General features: G+C 44.5%; 1 long non-coding RNA gene across 1 annotated transcript; it reads right to left on the bottom strand.

The window, feature by feature from the left end:
• Window positions 1–8,337: 8,337 nt before the first annotated feature.
• LOC115148554 (uncharacterized) lies at window positions 8,338–10,336 on the bottom strand. Its single transcript, XR_003866688.1, has 3 exons — window positions 9,862–10,336; window positions 9,629–9,761; window positions 8,338–9,502 (listed from the first exon to the last, which is right to left on the bottom strand). It is a non-coding gene; the product is annotated as an uncharacterized LOC115148554 (long non-coding RNA).
• Window positions 10,337–20,735: the final 10,399 nt, after the last annotated feature.

Genomic DNA, 20,735 nt, shown 5'->3' with positions numbered 1-20,735 from the left:
CTGACTGACATACTCATAGAGCTTTCCGGACTAATGTCATATCCATGTGTGTAAACAGTACGACTCAGGGTTTTACGTGTCGTCCCCCTCTACCGACCCGATGTAGGCCCGACATCAATTGCAGTTCATTACATCCCACCGGGCTCAAACTGGTTAAATCAACGTTGTTTCCCTGTCATTTCAACCAAACCCACAAAAAAATATATATAATAATAAATAAATAAAAAATCGACGTGATGACGTTGAATCAACGTGGAAAACAGATTGGTTTCGTAAAAAAGGTCAACGTAAGGGAATTTCGTCTTTTTTTTACCAAACTTTTAACCTAAATCCAATGACGTGGTGAATTTTCTTTTTGATTTCACGTTGAAGTCATGTTAGTTGACAACTAAACCAAATGTAAATCAAAACTAGACGTTGAACTGATGTAGGTGCCCAGCGGGGGAACGTTGCCTTGAAACTATAATGACAGCCAACGAGCAGCTATGGAATTTGGGGACGGCTGTGTCACTGTCACCAGCTCACTATCTATCACCACTGTAGGCCATTCTTCTCAGAACTCAAAGACCTAACCACTGTCAGCCAAGGTATGGAACCAATTTAGCAATGCTCCCCGTCTTCTACTGTGTGGATTGGTCCAATTCCTGTGGTGCACATCTTGGCCCGCCTCCAGCTCAGTAACAAGCAGACTGCACCATGGGGGTTGGAGGAGGGGGAGAGAGCTTATTACCAAAAAACTGACAAAACCGCAAACTATCAAACATGAGACTCTCTGACTCACCTAGGCTCTGAGGAAGAGCTCTACTTGGAGAAAGGTGTTTCTACATCAGCACATGCACACACAAATACACACACACACACACGCACCTCTCTTCACAAACTCTCATTCTTTCTTTCCCACACCACACACACAAACACAGCGAGTGCCGCCATTGGCTGGACCCCTCTGGTCAGGGTGAGTGCCAAGCCCCAGGCTGAAAACTGGAACACTGGCAGCCTTGTGCCTGCTTTTGGAGCCGCTGGATCTCTCAACCTCGTTTCAAAATACACTGCGGCTTCAAGGAACAGCACTCTCAGCAGTTGGGAGGCCAGCCGCGGAAAATGTAGATGCAAGTAGATGAGGGGAGAGGGGGGGGAACGCGGGTGTAATTTATGTTCTTATTCACGTTTGTTGCAGTGAGCATTTTCCTGATGCTTTTAACACGCTTTAGGGAAGAGTTGCTAGGGGCGTTGACATAGAAAAGTGAAACAAAAAAAATAACATTATTTTCAGACAATTCAATACTGTTTCGTGTTGCGAAACAAGCGTTGGGTTTCTCGGTACGTAGCGAACTATCGGCACTGCGTTCGCGGCTGTAATTGTTACATTAACAGTCTACATCTCCTGATGAGAAAGTACCATGAAAAGTCCTATTTTGACAGTCTAACATGAAACGCCATTGTGAATTCCCATGAGAATTCAGTCCGAGAACACAAGGCTATCCCATCTGTGTTGAGAGCGCTGATCTTGGAAAGCCCGGGAGTGACACAGCGCGGTCTGGCATCTCACCTGACGACTACTGTATAATAACACCTTGTCGCACTAATGGTTTGTGTAACGACTGCTTTGCCCTGTAATCTCTCCCCAATATCAAACCAGGCTACGATGGCATCAGTGACGCAACAAACCCCACTGTAGGCATGAGATGGGTGGAGTCTGGACAGCCACTTCTGGACAGCCACTTCGGTCGATAACTGGCATGATGCATTCTTAGAAAGACAGGTTCCTAGGTTTCTCTCGAAGCTACTCTTTGATGGCGGCGTGGGAATCGACCTTGCTGGATGTTCTCCCCGGAGAAGGTTTTAGTAAAAGATAGGCAAACCGACACACACTCACATACTAATCGCAATGCATCAACACAGACAGTCTGGGTCCTGTTAAGATCTCTCTTTAGTCACTCCGCCAACTGACATTCACCTAATAACAACGGGTAGTGATGTTCTGGATGTTACTTTCCAACGTTGGTTTGTAGAGTAACACCCAGGGGAAAACATGACGTAACCCACAGTAAAACATCCAGGTATGGTAGAAGAAGTAACATAAAACAACTATTGTTCGATCAGAGGCGGCAATCAAAGTAGATCAAACCCTTAACAGACTTTCATTTCCCTTTTATTTCCATGATTGGGAGATATCAAGGTGGTTCTACTACCTTTATAGTATGCAAACTGTTGTATGCAAACAAGCCCCCATAATGCTAACAGAGGAGAGTAGCAATTGTCTGGAGGGTCTGTCTGCCTCCTCTGTAATCCCTGCTACACAGAGATGTAGCCTAATACGGTTTTACATACATTTTGACAAGCTTAGGGTTTCCAAAAATGTAAAGCTTTTTTTCCTCGCAGACATTTATTTTTGATAATTCGTCAACAATGGCCTGTGTCAGGTGGTGTGTCCAGCTCCGTACATGACTACAAAACACAAACCTGCTCCACTTTTGGAAAAGTACTGTTGATTTCCTCACTCTTCTTCAGGGGTGTGTAATGCCTGAGGATCTGCATTCAACATGTTCGGTCTGTTCTGCTCATTGACACCTGCCCATTCACACACCACTGAGCTATGAGTGACAGGTCGTCACGCCCAGGAGAAAACAGAGGGGGGAAAAAACTACTTTTACAACGATTCGTCTAAAATCGGATTTCACACACAGTTAAAATGTGGCCCAAATTTGAGAGGGAGAGAGAGGAGAGAGAGTATGGTGGGAGGGAAAAGGGGGGAGACCAGAGAAGGAGTGAGAGAACGAGGGAAAGAGGGGTGGGGGGGGTTCTTCCTGTCGCCATTCCTCACTGCCCACATAGACAGCCAGGGAATCTGGGCGGACTGCAGGCCACATGACATTTCAGTCCCTCTGCTGCAGAGTGATGTGTTCCTCTGCTCTCCCGCCCTCCTCCTGCCCTTCAAAGCTTCCACATGTCATCTCCCACCACAAAAACAGAGGTGGGAAGACTCACTGGCGCTACTGCTGCCTCAGGGTGTCTGGCACTAAAGCTGCCTGCAAATATAGCAGGGAGACGAGGGGGAAGGGAAGGAGGGAGAGAAAGAGAGAGACGATGTGTATTAAAGCGAGGCTTGTAAAGCCAAGGGAATCAACGTGTGTGGATGGAAGTTGTCTGTTATTAAGGTGAGAGCAGAGAGCTGCCTGTTATTAAGGTGAGAGCAGAGAGCTGCCTGTTATTAAGGTGAGAGCAGAGAGCTGCCTGTTATTAAGGTGAGAGCAGAGAGCTGCCTGTTATTAAGGTGAGAGCAGAGAGCTGCCTGTTATTAAGGTGAGAGCAGAGAGGCGAGAGCTGTCTGTTATTAAGGTGAGAGCAGAGAGCTGTCTGTTATTAAGGTGAGAGCAGAGAGCTGTCTGTTATTAAGGTGAGAGCAGAGAGCTGTCTGTTATTAAGGTGAGAGCAGAGAGCTGTCTGTTATTAAGGTGAGAGCAGAGAGCTGTCTGTTATTAAGGTGAGAGTAGAGAGCTGTCTGTTATTAAGGTGAGAGCAGAGAGGCGAGAGCTGTCTGTTATTAAGGTGAGAGTAGAGAGCTGTCTGTTATTAAGGTGAGAGCAGAGAGACGAGAGCTGTCTGTTATTAAGGTGAGAGTAGAGAGCTGTCTGTTATTAAGGTGAGAGCAGAGAGACGAGAGCTGTCTGTTATTAAGGTGAGAGCAGAGAGCTGTCTGTTATTAAGGTGAGAGCAGAGAGCTGCCTGTTATTAAGGTGAGAGCAGAGAGCTGTCTGTTATTAAGGTGAGAGCAGAGAGACGAGAGCTGTCTGTTATTAAGGTGAGAGCAAAGAGCTGTCTGTTATTAAGGTGAGAGGAGAGAGCTGTCTGTTATTAAGGTGAGAGCAGAGAGCTGTCTGTTATTAAGGTGAGAGCAGAGAGCTGCCTGTTATTAAGGTGAGAGCAGAGAGCTGTCTGTTATTAAGGTGAGAGCAGAGAGCTGTCTGTTATTAAGGTGAGAGCAGAGAGCTGCCTGTTATTAAGGTGAGAGCAGAGAGCTGCCTGTTATTAAGGTGAGAGCAGAGAGCTGCCTGTTATTAAGGTGAGAGCAGAGAGCTGCCTGTTATTAAGGTGAGAGCAGAGAGCTGCCTGTTATTAAGGTGAGAGCAGAGAGCTGTCTGTTATTAAGGTGAGAGCAGAGAGCTGTCTGTTATTAAGGTGAGAGCAGAGAGCTGCCTGTTATTAAGGTGAGAGCAGAGAGCTGTCTGTTATTAAGGTGAGAGCAGAGAGCTGTATGTTATTAAGGTGAGAGCAGAGAGCTGCCTGTTATTAAGGTGAGAGGAGAGAGGAGAGAGACGAGAGCTGCCTGTTATTAAGGTGAGAGCAGAGAGGAGAGAGACGAGAGCTGCCTGTTATTAAGGTGAGAGCAGAGAGCTGCCTGTTATTAAGGTGAGAGCAGAGAGACGAGAGCTGCCTGTTATTAAGTGACACTGCCCCAACCACACTGCCTGTCTCCTGTTTCTCTCTCAAACAGACATGCAGCGGCCGACTGAAGTCAGTTAAGTCTCATACACCCACCCACACACTGGTAAAACGAAGAGACACTAGGACACTGTCTGTGTGGCCCTAGACCCCATCAGAACCACAAAGACAAGAATGATACCCATAAAGGTTGAGGAAACTGAATAGATCACACTGATCCTCCAATGTAGAACTCATGTGGCTTGAATCTCTGTCCCATTCTGGATCTGTTCCAGTTAGACAGATATTTTCCCCAAGATACACAACCTGCTGTGACTCTAAATGCCTACAGTAGATGGCCATTCATGGTGAATTGATGACTCTGGGCCAACTGACTGCTGCTTGAAGACCACTAAATATGCAGATTGATTTAAGGCGTAATCATGCACTTGGCTTTTAAACTCCTGAGGGTTTCTGAATGAACGAATGAATGAATGAGTATTTGGGTCAGAGACGAGCTCATTTTGACCAAATGAAGCTGAGCAATCCGCTGCCTGCGAGAGGACGACGCCACGAGATTTGGCAACAAGCACATCTGACTGGTCCAATTACGACCTAGCAATGTAAGGACAGACGCTGGAGACGGGAAGCAGGTACAGGGAGTGAACATTTAATAACCACAGACAGGAACAGAATACGGACAGCGTCTGGACAGAGGAAACGGAAATGACAATAAAGGCGACACGGGGAACCAACGGAGAAACAGACAGTTATAGACGGGGCAATAAACAACGGGAAGGAGTCCAGGTGAGTCCAGTGAGCGCTGCTGCGCATAATGGTGGGCAGCCTGGCACCCTCGAGCGCCAGAGAGGTAGAGCGGGAGCAGGCGTGACAAGCAATAAGCACATCTCTGACTATTCCGATTATAGGCCCTGGGGACCAAGTGGTTCTTACCAAGCAATTAGACATACTACTTAAATCAGGCAAAAACAACATGTACACAGATGACTCAAACAGATGAGGAGATCCGATGAAATAACTAGCTTACAGCTGCTAATATGAAATTGACCTGACTGAACTACTCTGAATCCAGGATCAAGATCATGAGTAGAACAGTTTCCTACACTGAAGCGCTCCACATTGATATTACCTCAAGTAAAAAAGCAAATAGGCATTTCCAAGCAACTGTTTGTTGGCTGCCTCTTAAACTCTCACTCCCATGACAGCGTTAGGTAGGCCTATGGGCATTCAGTGAGACAAACAAGTAGGACTAAAGTGTCTCCAAATACTTGGACAACTTCAAAGCCTGTATGTCATCTATACTTCGCTGGCCTCTGACAGAGCGCTCCAAATCAGTCGCTGAGGATACTGTTGTGTTAGGGTTTGTTGTGTTTGTGTCGCTCCAACGGAGCTGCACGCACTGTCATACAGCGTAACTGAGGAGATAAGGCGTCCACACGACCAGCTCCTGTCTGAGTGTGTTGCCAGGGGTCACCGTCTACTGCTTGGTGATGACAGGTGCTTTCACAGTTTGACTGGTTTGGAAGCTGCTAATTGCCTTAGTTGTGCGAAATAGGACAGTAAAGCATAGCGAAAACACCAGTATCTCCTCAAGAGAATCAAATCAAATCAACCAAATGTTATTAAACAACACGTGTAGACTGACAGTGAAATGCTTATATACTGTACACGGGGTATCAGAACCGAGTCGATGTGCAGGGGCACAAGGTAATTGACTTAGATATGTACATATAACTAGGGATAAAGTAACTAGGCAACAGGATAGGTAAACAGTAGCAGCAGTGTATGTGATGAGTCAAAAAACGTTAGCGCAAAAAGGGTCAATGCAGATAGTTAAATAGTTAACCAAATAGCTAACCAAATAGTTAACCCAACAGTCTATGACTTGGATGGCTGGAGTTTTTGACAATTTCTTGGGCCTTCCTCTGACACCACTTGGTGTAGAGGTCCTGGATGGAAGGGAGCTCGGCCCCAGTGATGTACAGGGCCATACACACTACCCGAATGCCAAGCAGTTGCCATACCAAACGTGATCCAGCCAGTCAAGATGCACTCAATGGTGCAGCTGTAGAACTTTTTGAGGATCTAAGGGACAATGCCAAATCTATTCAGCCTCCTAAGGGGGAAGAGCCATTGTCGTGCCCTCTTCACAATTGTGTTGGTGTGTGTGGAACACGTTAATTCCTTAGTGATGTGGTCACCTAGGAACTTGAAGTTCTATACCCGCTCCACTACAGCCCCGTCGATGTGTATGGTGGCGTGTGCAGCCGTTCGTTTCCTGTAGTCCATAATCAGCTCCTTTGTCTTGCTGACGTTGAGGGAGAGGTTGTTGTCCTGGCACCACACTGCCAGGTCTCAGACCTCCTCCCTGTAGGCTCTCTAATCGTTGTCGGTGATTAGGCCTACCACCTTTGTGTCATCAGCAAATTTGATGATGGTGTTGGGAGTCCTGCGCGGCCACTTAGTTGTCGGTGAACAGGGAGTACAGGAGGGGACTAAGTACTCACGCCTGAGGGGCACCCATGTTGAGGGTCAGCACGGTGGATGTGTAGTTGCCTACCCTTCCCACCTGGGGGCGGCCCGTCAGGAAGACCAGGATCCAGTTGCAGAGGAAGGTGTTTAGTCTCAGGGTCCTTAGCTTAGTGATGAGCTTTGAGGGCACTACGGTGTTGAAAGCTGAGCTGTAGTCAACAAACGGCATTTTCACATAGAGTAAGTGTTCCTCTTGTTCATGTGGGAGTGGGAAGTGTGGAGTGCAATGGAGATTGTGTCATCTGTGAATCTGTTGGGGCGGTATGCGAATTGGAATGGGTCCAGGGTGTCTGAGATGTCAACAGAGCAAAAAAAGTATGTACAGATGTAGAATCTTAATTTGAGCCAATTTGCTACAGCCAAAAAATAATCCTGCAGAAACAGGAAATGTGAATTATTATGTGGATTACAACTAATGGACATTTTTGTAGGGGTTGAAAATCTAATCTGGAATTTCTATGTGGAAATTAAAAACTTCTGAAGCGTTTTTAAACCTCAAATACACTACACAATTTATATTTCTCCTGCAACACGGTGATCAATTTAAGATACTACATCTGTAACATGTAATAAACTTGTGAAAATAATACTCTCTCTAGCATACACCAACACAGCCATTCCAGAATGTTTTACCAACGGTTCTGTAGCCCTTTCTGTAAGGGTCCTTGCTATCTGGAATCCTTGGGACTTCCCTACCCCCATTGAAGTTGAAATTTAAACTGGTAAGGGTTAAGATAAAGGTTAGGGTTAGGTAAGAGTTATGGTTAGGGTAAGGGTTAAGGTTAGGCTTAGGGTTTACAGTAGGGTCATCACAAGGATCCCGGATAGCACTAAACTTTCTGTAAGAGCAGTACGCCTGCAGCGGTCAAGTGTCTACTGGTACAGGGTAGAATGAAGTCGTACACAATAGACCCTGACCTCAGGCCAGTTTGGCACTTTCTATCCTAATGGCTTTGGGGTGGGTAAACTGATCCTAGTTCTGTACCTAGAACCACAGCTTCCCAGAGCAGTTCACGTCTCCTACGCAACATGGGAGCAGGAGACCTCACAAAGAACCAGATTGGCCCAGCCTGCAGTGTCAGACAGTTGGGCTTTACCCTGACACAGTGAACCTCAAAGTCCAAATTTATGGCTCTCTGGAGGAACCACACAGAAGTGCCACAGGGCACCAAACGAGAAAAACAACTTGAGGAACACGAGAGCCGAGTGAAGCATTTAGGCCAACTCCAACAGTGAAAACTAAGATGATAATTTATAGACAGAAAGCAGACTCATTCCAAAGCCTACCTTTGTGAAGGATGAGAGTTTTCTTGAAAATGTCAGTCTGTGTCGGATTGTTAGACAACAACAAACCAATGAATGTGTAGTGGCAGCATCAGAGGTAATGCACACCTTTAATTGAGGGCACAGTAAATATTACAAATACATGTGGTTTGTGTTGTCATAATGCAACAGTCATTAAGTGATTGGAAAAGCAAGAAAACAGTTCAATTCTCTCCATAAACTTAAATCATGATAGCAGCCGTAGTGTTTGAAATTGAGAAATGTCTTATGTAAAGCTCCGAAATAAGAGGCCGATATAAGAAGAGATGGAAATATGCCGACAGTATGACGTCTCAGAGATCTCCAAAAAGGGTCACAACCACAAACAAACAAAAGTAATCATTAAATACATGCCTCATTCTTACTCATCTCTCCGTCCTATTCAAAGCTTAGCCACATACAGAAGAAAGTTTCAAATTGGTTTGTAGCCTGCTTGGGAATAATGTTGTGTTCAATTTTTAAGAATACATGACAATGAATGAAAGCCACACAGACTAAGACCTATTTAAACAACTACAGTCAAGACAAAGAGGCTTGTATTAGAAGTATGAATTCAAATGTCAGGTCGGAGTATTTTATAGGTTTAAATGTTAGACAAGACTGCCCTCTTCTGGTGAACTGAAGAAATACAAATTCATGGAAAGACTGGCCAACAAGCTCAATCTAAACACACATTCAAAGTGTTGTTGGACCATGAATTGTCCGTCACTTACATTTACAATTATTAATCAATCCATTTATCAATGCTGTATTTAAAAAAAACGAATGAAAACACTGCAATGTATTTAATGTATTCAATCTTATCTAAACAGTTTTTCTTTTAGGGCTCCTAGCAGCAAAAGTGCATGAAGTACTATTTTTTGTTAGTGTTCCGATTATTCAGTTATTTCTTTATTTTCAGACAATAACTAAACAACCAATTAGTAAAAGGTTGTACCATTTGGCATGATGGCAGAACCCTGAAAGAGTAACTGGCATGCCAAAAGTGGCATTGATTGGCCCCTAGGTGGCGCTACAGTAATCAGTCAAATTCTAAAACTCACAAAAAAAATCCCATCTAAACTGAGATGAGCGGGGTGAGCAGAGCATGTGAAAAGCAGGTGAAGAAAAGGTCAGGTTCACTAAATCTTTTACTAGATGCAGCAGCACAGAAGTCTACGGAGGAAACGATTGACTCTGCTCTTCTTCAGCTTGACCACATCTCCTGGAAATTACACAGAGGATCAATGTCTCATACACACTAACCTCATGAAAGAATCGAACACAGGCAAGTAGATGAGGTATATCAGTGTGAAAAGACTTAATGACAAGGGACTGTGTGCAAACTTACCTGACTGTAGGTCAGCTGTTAGCTCATTCATTTCTCAGTGTATAGAGGCCATGCTCAATGGAGTTGACCCAGGAGTCTCAGGTGGTGTTGTCAGCAGGTTAGTTGACCCAGGAGTATTCACGCGCACAACAGACTGAAAGCAGAAAAGACACAATACCATTTTTTACAACCAATTTACTAATAGTGATCATTTCTATAAAAAAGTTTGAGAACTCAAAAAAGTTGTTGCTTACCTCAATGGTCTTTGGAGCTGGTGTTGGATTCAATCGGAGTAATCGCCTTGCTTCTCCTTCTGTCCCTTACTGGACGGGTTCAGATCGAAGTGTCACAGCTGGGGCTCGACGTCAGCCAGATGTTTCTCGACCATCATGTTGGCCACCATTAAACATCTCTCCTCATCCCCAGAGAAGGCTTCAATCCCCAGACCCCTGGGGTGATAGTTAACACACTTCAGGTACTCCCAGTAGAACACGTCAGCCCAGTAGCTCGTACTGTCAGAGTCAGTACACTTCTCCAGCTCCTCAGTGAACACGCTGTGGGATCTGTCAATGACTGTCTGAACCAGCGTACAGAACTGCTTGGCCAAAGGGAAGGACATTGACATTTTGCCGTTTGGTGCAGGAGAGAGCTTCTCCAGGAATCGGACGACAATTTGCTTCAGAACGGCCTGTGCCGGGCATACATACGGTGTACAGTGAGGGAAAAAAGTATTTGATCCCCTGCTGATTTTGTACGTTTGCCCGCTGAAAGAAATGATCAGTCTATAATTTTAATTAGAGGTTGACCGATTAATCGGAATGGCCGATTAATTAGGGCCGATTTCAAGTTTTCATAACAATCGGTATTTTTGGCCACCGATTTGCCGATTTTTTTTTTTTTTTTTCTTCTTCTTTAATATAAATATTTTTTAACTAGGAAAGTCAGTTAAGAACACATTCTTATTTTCAATGACGGCCTAGGAACGGTGGGTTAACTGCCTTGTTCAGGGGCAGAACGACAGATTTTTACCTTGTCGTCAGCATGGGGATGCAACCTTACCGTTAACTAGTCCAATGCTCTAACCACCTGCTTTACATTGCACTCCACGAGGAGCCTGCCTGTTGCGCGAATGCAGTAAGAAGCAAAGGTAAGTTGCTAGCTAGCATTAAACTTATCTTATAAAAACAATCAATCAATCATAATCACTAGTTAACTACACATGGTTGATGATATTACTAGTTTATTTAGCCTGTCCTGCGTTGCATATAATAGATGCAGTGCGCATTCGCGAAAAGGGTCTGTCGTTGCTCCAACATGTACCTAACCATAAACATCAATGTCTTTCTTAAAATCAATACACAAGTATATATTTTTAAACCTGCATCTTTAGTTAATATTGCCTGCTAACATGAATTTCTTTTAACTAGGGAAAATGTGTCACCTCTGCAACAGAGTCAGGGTATATGCAGCAGTTTGGGCCGCCAGGCTCGTTGCGAACTGTGAAGACTATTTCTTCCTAACAAAGACAGCCGACTTCGCCAAACGGGGGATGATTTAACAAAAGCGCATTTGCGAAAAAAGCACAATCGTTGCACGACTGTACCTAACCATAAACATCAATGCTTTTCTTAAAATCAATACACAGAAGTATATATTTTTAAACCTGCATATTTAGCTAAAAAAAATCCAGGTTAGCAGGCAACATTAACCAGGTGAAATTGTCACTTCTCTTCCGTTGATTGCACGCAGAGTCAGGGTATATGCAACAGTTTGGGCCGCCTGGCTCGTTGCGAACTAATTTGCCAGAATTTTACGTAATTATGACATAACATTGAAGGTTGTGCAATGTAATAGGAACATTTAGACTTATGGATGCCACCCGTTAGGTAAAATACGGAACGGTTCCGTATTTCACTGAAAGAATAAACTTGATAGTTTCTGGATTCGACCATATTATTGACCTAAGGCTCGTGTTTCTGTGTGTTATTATGTTATAATTAAGTCTATGATTTGATAGAGCAGTCTGACTGAGCGATGGTAGGCACCAGCAGGCTCGTAAGCATTCATTCAAAATAGCACTTTCGTGCGTTTTACCAGAAGCCCTTCGCAATGCATTGCGCTGTTTATGACTTCAAGCCTATCAACTCCCAAGATTAGGCTGGTGTAACCGATATGAAATGGCTAGCTAGTTAGCCGGGTGCGCGCTAATAGCGTTTCAAACGTCACTCGCTCTGAGACTTGGAGTAGTTGTTTCCCTTGCTCTACATGGGTAACGCTGCTTCGAGGGTGGCTGTTGTCGATGTGTTCTTGGTTTGAGCCCAGGTAGGAGCGAGGAGAGGGACGGAAGCTATACTGTTACACTGGCAATACTAAAGTGCCTATAAGAACCTCCAATAGTCAAAGGTATATGAAATACAAATCGTATAGAGAAATAGTCCTATAATAACTACAACCTAAAACTTCTTACCTGGGAATATTGAAGACTCATGTTAAAAGGAACCACCAGCTTTCATGTTCTCATGTTCGAAGCAAGGAACTTAAACGTTAGCATTCTTACATGGCACATAATGCACTTTTACTTTCTTCTCCAACACTTTGTTCTTGCATTATTTAAACCAAATTGAACATGTTTCATTATTTATTTGAGGCTAAATTGATTTTATTGATGTATTATATTAAGTTAAATTAAGTGTTCATTCAGTATTGTTGTAATTGTCATTATTACAAATAAATAAATAAATAAAAACAAAATCGGCCAATTAATCGGAATCATTTCCCCCCCGGTCCTCCAATAATCGGTATCGGCGTCGAAAAATCATAATCAGTCGACCTCTAATTTTAATGGTAGGTTTATTGGAACAGTGAAAGACAGAATAACAACAAAAGTGTTTGACCCCTCTGCAAAACATGACTTAGTACTTAGTGGCAAAACCCTTGTTGGCAATCACAGAGGTCAGACGTTTCTTGTAGTTGGCCACCAGGTTTGCACACATCTCAGGAGGGATTTTGTCCCACTCCTCTTTGCAGATCTTCTCCAAGTCATTAAGGTTGAGGCTGACGTTTGGCAACTCGAACCTTCAGCTCCCTCCACAGATTTTCTATGGGATTAAGGCCAGGAGACTGGCTAGGCCACTCCAGAACCTTAATGTGCTTCTTCTTGAGCCACTCCTTTGTTGCCTTGGCCGTGTGTTTTGGGTCATTGTCATGCTGGAATACCCATCCACGACCCATTTTCAATGCCCTGGCTAAGGGAAGGAGGTTCTCACCCAAGATTTGATGGTACATGGCCCCGTCCATCGTCCCTTTGATGCAGTGAAGTTGTCCTGTCCCCTTAGCAGAAAAACACCCCCAAAGGATAATGTTTCCACCTCCATGTTTGACGGTGGGGATGGTGTTCTTGGGGTCATAGGCAGCATTCCTCCTCCTCCAAACACGGCGAGTTGAGTTGATGCCAAAGAGCTCCATTTTGGTATCATCTGACCACAACACTTTCCCCCAGTTGTCCTCTGAATCATTCAGATGGTCATTGGCAAACTTCAGACGGGCATGTATATGTGGTTTCTTGAGCAGGGGGACCTTGCGGGCGCTGCAGGATTTCCGTCTTCACGGCGTAGTGTGTTACCAATTGTTTTCTTGGTGACTATGGTCCCAGCTGCCTTGAGATCATTGACAAGATCCTCCCGTGTAGTTCTGGGCTGATTCCTCACCGTTCTCATGATCATTGCAACTCCACGAGGTGAGATCTTGCATGGAGCCCCAGGCCGAGGCAGATTGACAGTTCTTTTGTGTTTCTTCCATTTGCGAATAATCGCACCAACTGTTGTCACCTTCTCACCAAGCTGCTTGGCGATGGTCTTGTAGCCCATTCCAGCCTTGTGTAGGTCTACAATCTTGTCCCTGACATCCTTGGAGAGCTCTTTGGACTTGGCTATGGTGGAGAGTTTGGAATCTGATTGATTGATTGCTTCTGTGGACAGGTGTCTTTTATACAGGTAACAAACTGAGATTAGGAGCACTCCCTTTAAGAGTGTGCTCATAATCTCAGCTCGTTACCTGTATAAAAGACACCTGGGAGCCAGAAATCTTTCTGATTGAGAGGGGGTCAAATACTTATTTCCCTCATTAAAATGCAAATCAATTTATAACATTTTTGACATGCGTTTTTTGGGATTTTTTGTTGTTGTTATTCTGTCTCTCACTGTTCAAATAAACCTACCATTAAAATTATAGACTGATCATTTCTTTGTCAGTGGGCAAACGTACAAAATCAGCAGGAGATCAAACACTTTTTTCCCCTCACTGTACATGACCAAGCTCACCTCCATGGTATTCATCATTACCAACTTTTTTGTTGTTCGAAGAGTCCTTGGCCTTCTTAATTTATTCGACCACAAGGTGAACCATGTGCCTCGTTAGCATGGTGGCGCTGTAAGTTGTGACAAACTTTAAGATCTTCTCTGTGCCACCATAGTGCAGGTCAGTATGGATGTTTGTCATCTCAAGGATCTGGTCCCAGCCCAGATGCCAGTTGGCTTTCCGCTTCTTCTTCATAACTGACCCCCCACAGAGCAAAAGCTGGTTGATGATGTCATCTGTGAGGGGCCGGTCATGAAGGTTGATGATGCCTTTCTCCAGTGTCCCACCATAGATTAGGATGGTTGTCAGACCAATGCTGGTCCTCAGGAGCTCTGATGGGATCACCAGCTGGTCAGGGCACTTTGGAGGAACGTTGTTCCAATTGGCCACTGCTTTGGCCTCTGATAACCAACCATGGATAGAGCTGAATGTAATATAATCTGTAGGAGCTTCAAACAGTCTCTGGACTTTAGTGGTCACAGCTTCAATGTCGGTGCTGACCAGAGTGAGACTTTGGATGAAAAGAGACCTCCTAAGGTCCTCTGGGCTGCTTAGGCGCTGGATCTTATGGTTGAGTAAGTGGACCATCCTGACACCAGTGGAAAGGGAATAATAGACCTGAGGTGCAGGAGGGGCCTTCAGACCTGTTAGAGGTTCTCCACCACTGCCATCACCATGGTGACAGCCAGATCACTCAGGGCCAGTCACAGGGGCCTTTCATCTGGTGGGGCCACAGGGCCTGGAGCAGCCTGGGCAAGATGTCCACCACCACATTAAAGGAACAGCACAGCTTGGAGTAAGGATGGAAGGTTAAGCTCTGGGAAATGCTCCTCAGAGTTCTTACGACCTCGTTGCAGACCACAGGGTTGCTAAAAGATATGAGCCAGAGAGAAGGAAGAGGTCCCTGCACTAGTCATTTCACATACTGTAGCATCAGGGTATAGAGCAAGGAGCTGTAACAAAGAGAGTGAATGTGACTTACAGGTTGGAGAGATCAATAGTAGAGTCAAGATGACTAAGGTTGGGGGTTGACTAAGGTTTTTGGTCAAATCGCTGGAAGCCTGATGTTCAAGGTCTCTCATTCTGAAATAAGCTTGGTCTGTCACAGGAAACAGGAAGTGCCTTTAGTGCCCATGGCAATGAGGGAAACATTTGAGACATAAAAGATCAATGAGAACGTCAAAAATGAGCTTGTGGCTATGCAAGACCAAAGAGCTCACTAACTATACATGTCCACTTTTATTTACACTGTAGCTAAGTCTCTTAACAGGTTAGCTACGTCATTCCCTTTCTCTGCTTCCTTTCTGATCCTTCAAATCAAATACAGAGCAACTCAAATTTCCAGCTATTTTTGTCCCCACTAATCTCACATAGATGTTGTATTGAGCCTATGACAGGGAATCACAGTGGTACTGTACATTCGTGTCTGGGTGTGCTCTGACGGTTCATGAATCCAGATCGATTTAAAAATGCACGATATCTGTTAACGGGATTGAACCATCATATAGGCCTAACTATAGTGTATGTTTGTTGATTTGAAGTTATTGCCCAAGCTATCAATTACAACAATTCTGCAACATGTTATCTTAAAATATTTTCTAATCAGAGAATATAAGCCGGACCAAAATTATTATACATATTGTTTTTGTGTGATGTTTTCGGTTATAATGCGCATGGAAGATGTGTTTTTATGCTGATCCAAGGTCAGTTTGGCATTCTCACTAACTGTTTTATTATTTCACTTTGTCCTGCATTGTTGGAACTCTGAGCTTAATTTCACTGTACCATATAATTACATCTGCAACCCTGTACATGTGACTATTAAACCATCATTGAGTTTGCTGACGACACAGCAGTGGTAGACATGATCACCGACAACGATGAGACGGCCTATAGGGAGGAGGTCAGAGAACCGGCAGTGTGGTGCCAGGACAACAACCTCTCCCTCAATGTGAGCAAGACTAAGGAGCTGATCGTGGACTACAGGAAAAGGAGGGCTGAACAGGCCCCCATTAATATCAACGGGACGGTAGTGGAGCGGGTCGAGAGTTTCAAGTTCTTTGGTGTCCACATCACCAACGAACTATCATGGTCCAAACATACCAAGACAGTCATGAAGAGGGCACGACAAAACCTTTTTCTCCTCAGGAGACTGAAAAGATTTGGCATGTGTCCCCAGATCTTCAAAAGGTTCTACAGCTGCACCATCGAGAGCATCCTGACCGGTTGCATCACCGCCCGGTATGGCAACTGCTCGGCATCTGACCGTAAGGCGCTACAGAGGGTAGTGCAAATGGCCCAGTACGTCACTGGGGCCAAGCTTCCTGCCATCCAGGACCTATATAATAGGCGGTGTCAGAGGAAAGCCCATAAAATTGTCAGAGACTCCATTCTCCCAAGTTATAGATTGTTTTCTCTGCTACCGCACGGCAATCGGTATCGGAGCACCAAGTCTAGGTCCAAGAGGCTCCTAAAATCGCCACCGGACTATTTACATTGACGACCCCCCCCCCCTCCTCTTGTACACTGCTGCTACTCGCTATTTATTATCTATGCATAGACACTTCACCCCCACCTACATGTACAAATTACCTCAACTAACCTGTACCCCCGCACACTGACTCGGTACCGGTGCCCCCTGTATATAGCCTCCTTATTGTTATTCTTATTGTGTTACCTTTTTATTATTACTTTTTATTTTAGTCTACTTGGTAAATATTTTCTTAACTCTTCTTGAATTGCACTGTTGGTTAAGGGCTTGTAAGTACCGTAATTTCCGGACTATTAAGCGCACCTGAATATAAGCCGCACCTGAATATAAGCCACAGAATTTTTTAAAAAAGTATTATTTTGAACATAAATAAGCCGCCCATGTCTATAAGCCGCAGGTGCCTACCGGTACATTGAAACAAATTAACTTTACACAGGCTTTAACGAAACACGGCTTGTAACAAAAATAAATAGGCTTTAACGAAACACGGCTTGTAACAAAACATTAGCAGTAAGCTTTAGTTGTCTTTTTGCACTGAGTCAATTCCTCACACTGCTGTTTCCAACGTCTTATCATTGACTCATTAAGACCAAGCTCCCGTGCAGCAGCTCTATTTCCTTTTCCAACAGCCAGATCAATCGCCTTCTACTTGAAAGCTGCATCATATGCATTTCTCCGTGTCTTTGCCATGATGAGGGTGACAAAATGACTACCGTAATCAGAATGATGGGAAGTTTGAGAGCGCTCGATTTAATCTAAACAGTAAACAAAAAAGTTGTTTGACCTTAACCCGTTCGGCAATTTCATTGGTCTAATGAAAGCTTCATGCCGCCAAAAAACTGAGCACGTCACAGAATGTGTTTTTTGGGGAAAAAAAAATTGAAAGCGGGAAAAATCCATATACACTGCTCAAAAAAATAAAAGGGAACACTTAAACAACAATGTAACTCCAAGTCAATCACACTTCTGTGAAATTAAACTGTCCACTTAGGAAGCAACACTGATTGACAATAAATTTCACATGCTGTTGTGCAAATGGAATAGACAACAGGTGGAAATTATTGGCAATTAGCAAGACACCCCCAATAAAGGAGTGGTTCGGCAGGTGGTGACCACAGACCACTTCTCAGTTCTTATGCTTCCTGGCTGATGTTTTGGTCACTTCTGAATGCTGGCGGTGCTTTCACTCTAGTGGTAGCATGAGACGGAGTCTACAACCCACACAAGTGGCTCAGGTAGTACAGCTCATTCAGGATGGCACATCAGTGCGAGCTGTGGCAAGAAGGTTTGCTGTGTCTGTCAGCGTAGTGTCCAGAGCATGGAGGCGCTACCAGGAGACAGGCCAGTACATCAGGAGACGTGGAGGAGGCCGTAGGAGGGCAACAACCCAGCAGCAGGACCGCTACCTCCGCCTTTGTGCAAGGAGGAGCAGGAGGAGCACTGCCAGAGCCCTGCAAAATGACCTCCAGCAGGCCACAAATGTGCATGTGTCTGCTCAAACGGTCAGAAACAGACTCCATGAGGGTGGTATGAGGGCCCGACGTCCACAGGTTGGGGTTTTGCTTACAGCCCAACACCGTGCAGGACGTTTGGCATTTGCCAGAAAACACCAAGATTGGCAAATTCACCACTGGCGCCCTGTGCTCGTCACAGATGAAGCAGGTTCACACTGAGCACATGTGACAGACGTGACAGGGTCTGGAGACGCCGTGGAGAACGTTCTGCTGCCTGCAACATCCTCCAGCATGACCGGTTTGGCGGTGGGTCAGTCATGGTGTGGGGTGGCATTTCTTTGGGGGGGCCGCACAGCCCTCCACGTGCTCGCCAGAGGTAGCCTGACTGCCATTAGGTACCGAGATGAGATCCTCAGACCCCTTGAGACCATATGCTGGTGCGGTTGGCCCTGGGTTCCTCCTAATGCAAGACAATGCTAGATCTCATGTGGCTGGAGTGTGTCAGCAGTTCCTGCAAGAGGAAGGCATTGATGCTACGGACTGGCCCGCCCGTTCCCCAGACCTGAATCCAATTGAGCACATCTGGGACATCATGTCTCGCTCCATCCACCAATGCCACGTTGCACCACAGACTGTCCAGGAGTTGGCGGATGCTTTAGTCCAGGACTGGGAGGAGATCCCTCAGGAGACCATCCGCCACCTCATCAGGAGCATGCCCAGGCGTTGTAGGGAGGTCATACAGGCACGTGGAGGCCACACACACTACTGAGCCTCATTTTGACTTGTTTTAAGGACATTACATCAAAGTTGGATCAGCCTGTAGTGTGGTTTTCCACTTTAATTTTGAGTGTGACTCCAAATCCAGACCTCCATGGGTTGATAAATTGGATTTCCATTGATTATTTTTGTGTGATTTTGTTGTCAGCACATTCAACTATGTAAAGAAAAAAGTATTTAATAAGATTATTTCATTCATTCAGATCTAGGATGTGTTATTTTAGTGTTCCCTTTATTTTGTTGAGCAGTATATTAGCCGCGTCATTGTTTAAGCCGCGAGGTTCAAAGCTGGGAAAAAAGTTGCGGCTTATAGTCCGGAATTTACGGTAAGCATTTCACAGTAAAATCGACACTTGTTGTATTCGGAGCATGTGACAAATAAAGTTTGATTTAATTAAACCCTAAAGCTAATCATTTACCCCCACTAAAATAGGAACTTTATCTCAGACCACTTGAATAATGTCAGGCCTACTGGACAGAAGGCTACATTCCACAAGAGCCAGCCTGACAAGTTTTAACCCAGCGGCATTTTGAAAACGAAACAGGTCATTTAATCATGATTTGATCTGTTAACAAGCTAGCACAGACAAAAGGTTGTCTAGTCTTGAAATACACAAAGCAGTCTAGATTGTCAGTTACATAGAACAATATTTGAACACAGTGTGATATAGCTAACACTAGTTGAAATCCATTCATAAATATTTCTCAGAGACCAATCAAATCCCCTCTGGTCACCTCAGTAGTCCACTAAGCAATCCCTACTTAGTTCCATGATCGGACTCATTTGTTCCTGTTGAGATGAACCCCGGATTGTGTTTAGATAATCAATGAGGAATAAAGACAACGAGCGTTAGGGGCCATTAAAGCAGCTCTGTCAAACCAATGGAAGGTGAGGATAGGCTGCGTCCTGACTAAACTCACATAGTTCGATCTGTGGCAGCCTGCCCATCTGATAACACACAGTACCTGTCAACACCAGATTACAGGCCACAACTCAGACATTTGGTGTCGTATATCACAGGTTCGTTGGTTGAGGCCTCTGTTTTGGAGAATGCACAGCGCCTTCTAGACGCAAATGTAACGGGTTCGAAAGCGACAGGTTCTAGGTCTGGGTTGAGCAAGCAGAGGGAAGCAGAGGCAGACAATAAAAAAGGGAAGTTAAGGAAATAAATGTTAAGGCATTGTTTTCTCCACAAGTTGAAATCAAAGTTCAGACACGTTCTCAGTTCACATTCCAGTTACGTAAATCATGTCCACACTTCGTGTCATTTTCTTATTTTCTTAGCTTTACAAACCATACTATTGAAAATACAACAAACCAACACAAACCAAACAAAAAGAGGCAGAGGAAGCGACAGTCCAGCAGGCAGGCAACCATTTCTTCATAGATTCTATTTTATCATACTCCATTTTAGCCATGTTCTCTCACTAAACAAAGCCATTACATGCTCTTCTCAAAAGTTCCACCATGCCTACAGACTGCATCACTTCCTGTTGACAGCCACCAAGAAGCACAAAACAGGTGGGTTTAAATACATGCAGCGCAAGTCACATGACCAGGCAATCAACCAATAAAAATACTTGTTAGATTAAACGTTGCAAATGAGTCACACCTGTGACATAAGTACAGGTTTAGTATATGATTCCTTGGTCAGCCCATATGGCTTGACCAGCGTGCAGGTTGAGCCGAGTTTGCCATTCTGGGACTATTCCACTGGTTGGTTAAAAATCAATTCTCAAAGTAATCCTTGAATGTAAAACCCCCACATCATCAAAAGAAAGCAATAAGTTCAAATGAAGTCAGGAACACACAAGTCACATTTTTGCAAAAAGGGCTCAAATGTAATAATAGCCTACTTCCAGAGGACTCTGGAGGCCATTACCGGGTACAAATCAATTTGGCATGTCCCATTACTTAGTCCATGTACATGATGAAGGAAGCAACCAATCAAGTACAACAAAAATCTTCTTTGAAAGAGAACCAATTCCAAGAGAGCACAGACTGTTCCTACTGTACTTGTCAGCTCAGATATACTTCATATCAATACAG

This window comes from Salmo trutta, chromosome 2 (genome assembly GCF_901001165.1).
Source record: "Salmo trutta chromosome 2, fSalTru1.1, whole genome shotgun sequence".
Classification (NCBI taxonomy): Eukaryota; Metazoa; Chordata; class Actinopteri; order Salmoniformes; family Salmonidae; genus Salmo; species Salmo trutta.
Note: the sequence above shows the minus strand (reverse complement) of the source record. Positions and strands in the feature narration are given on the sequence as shown.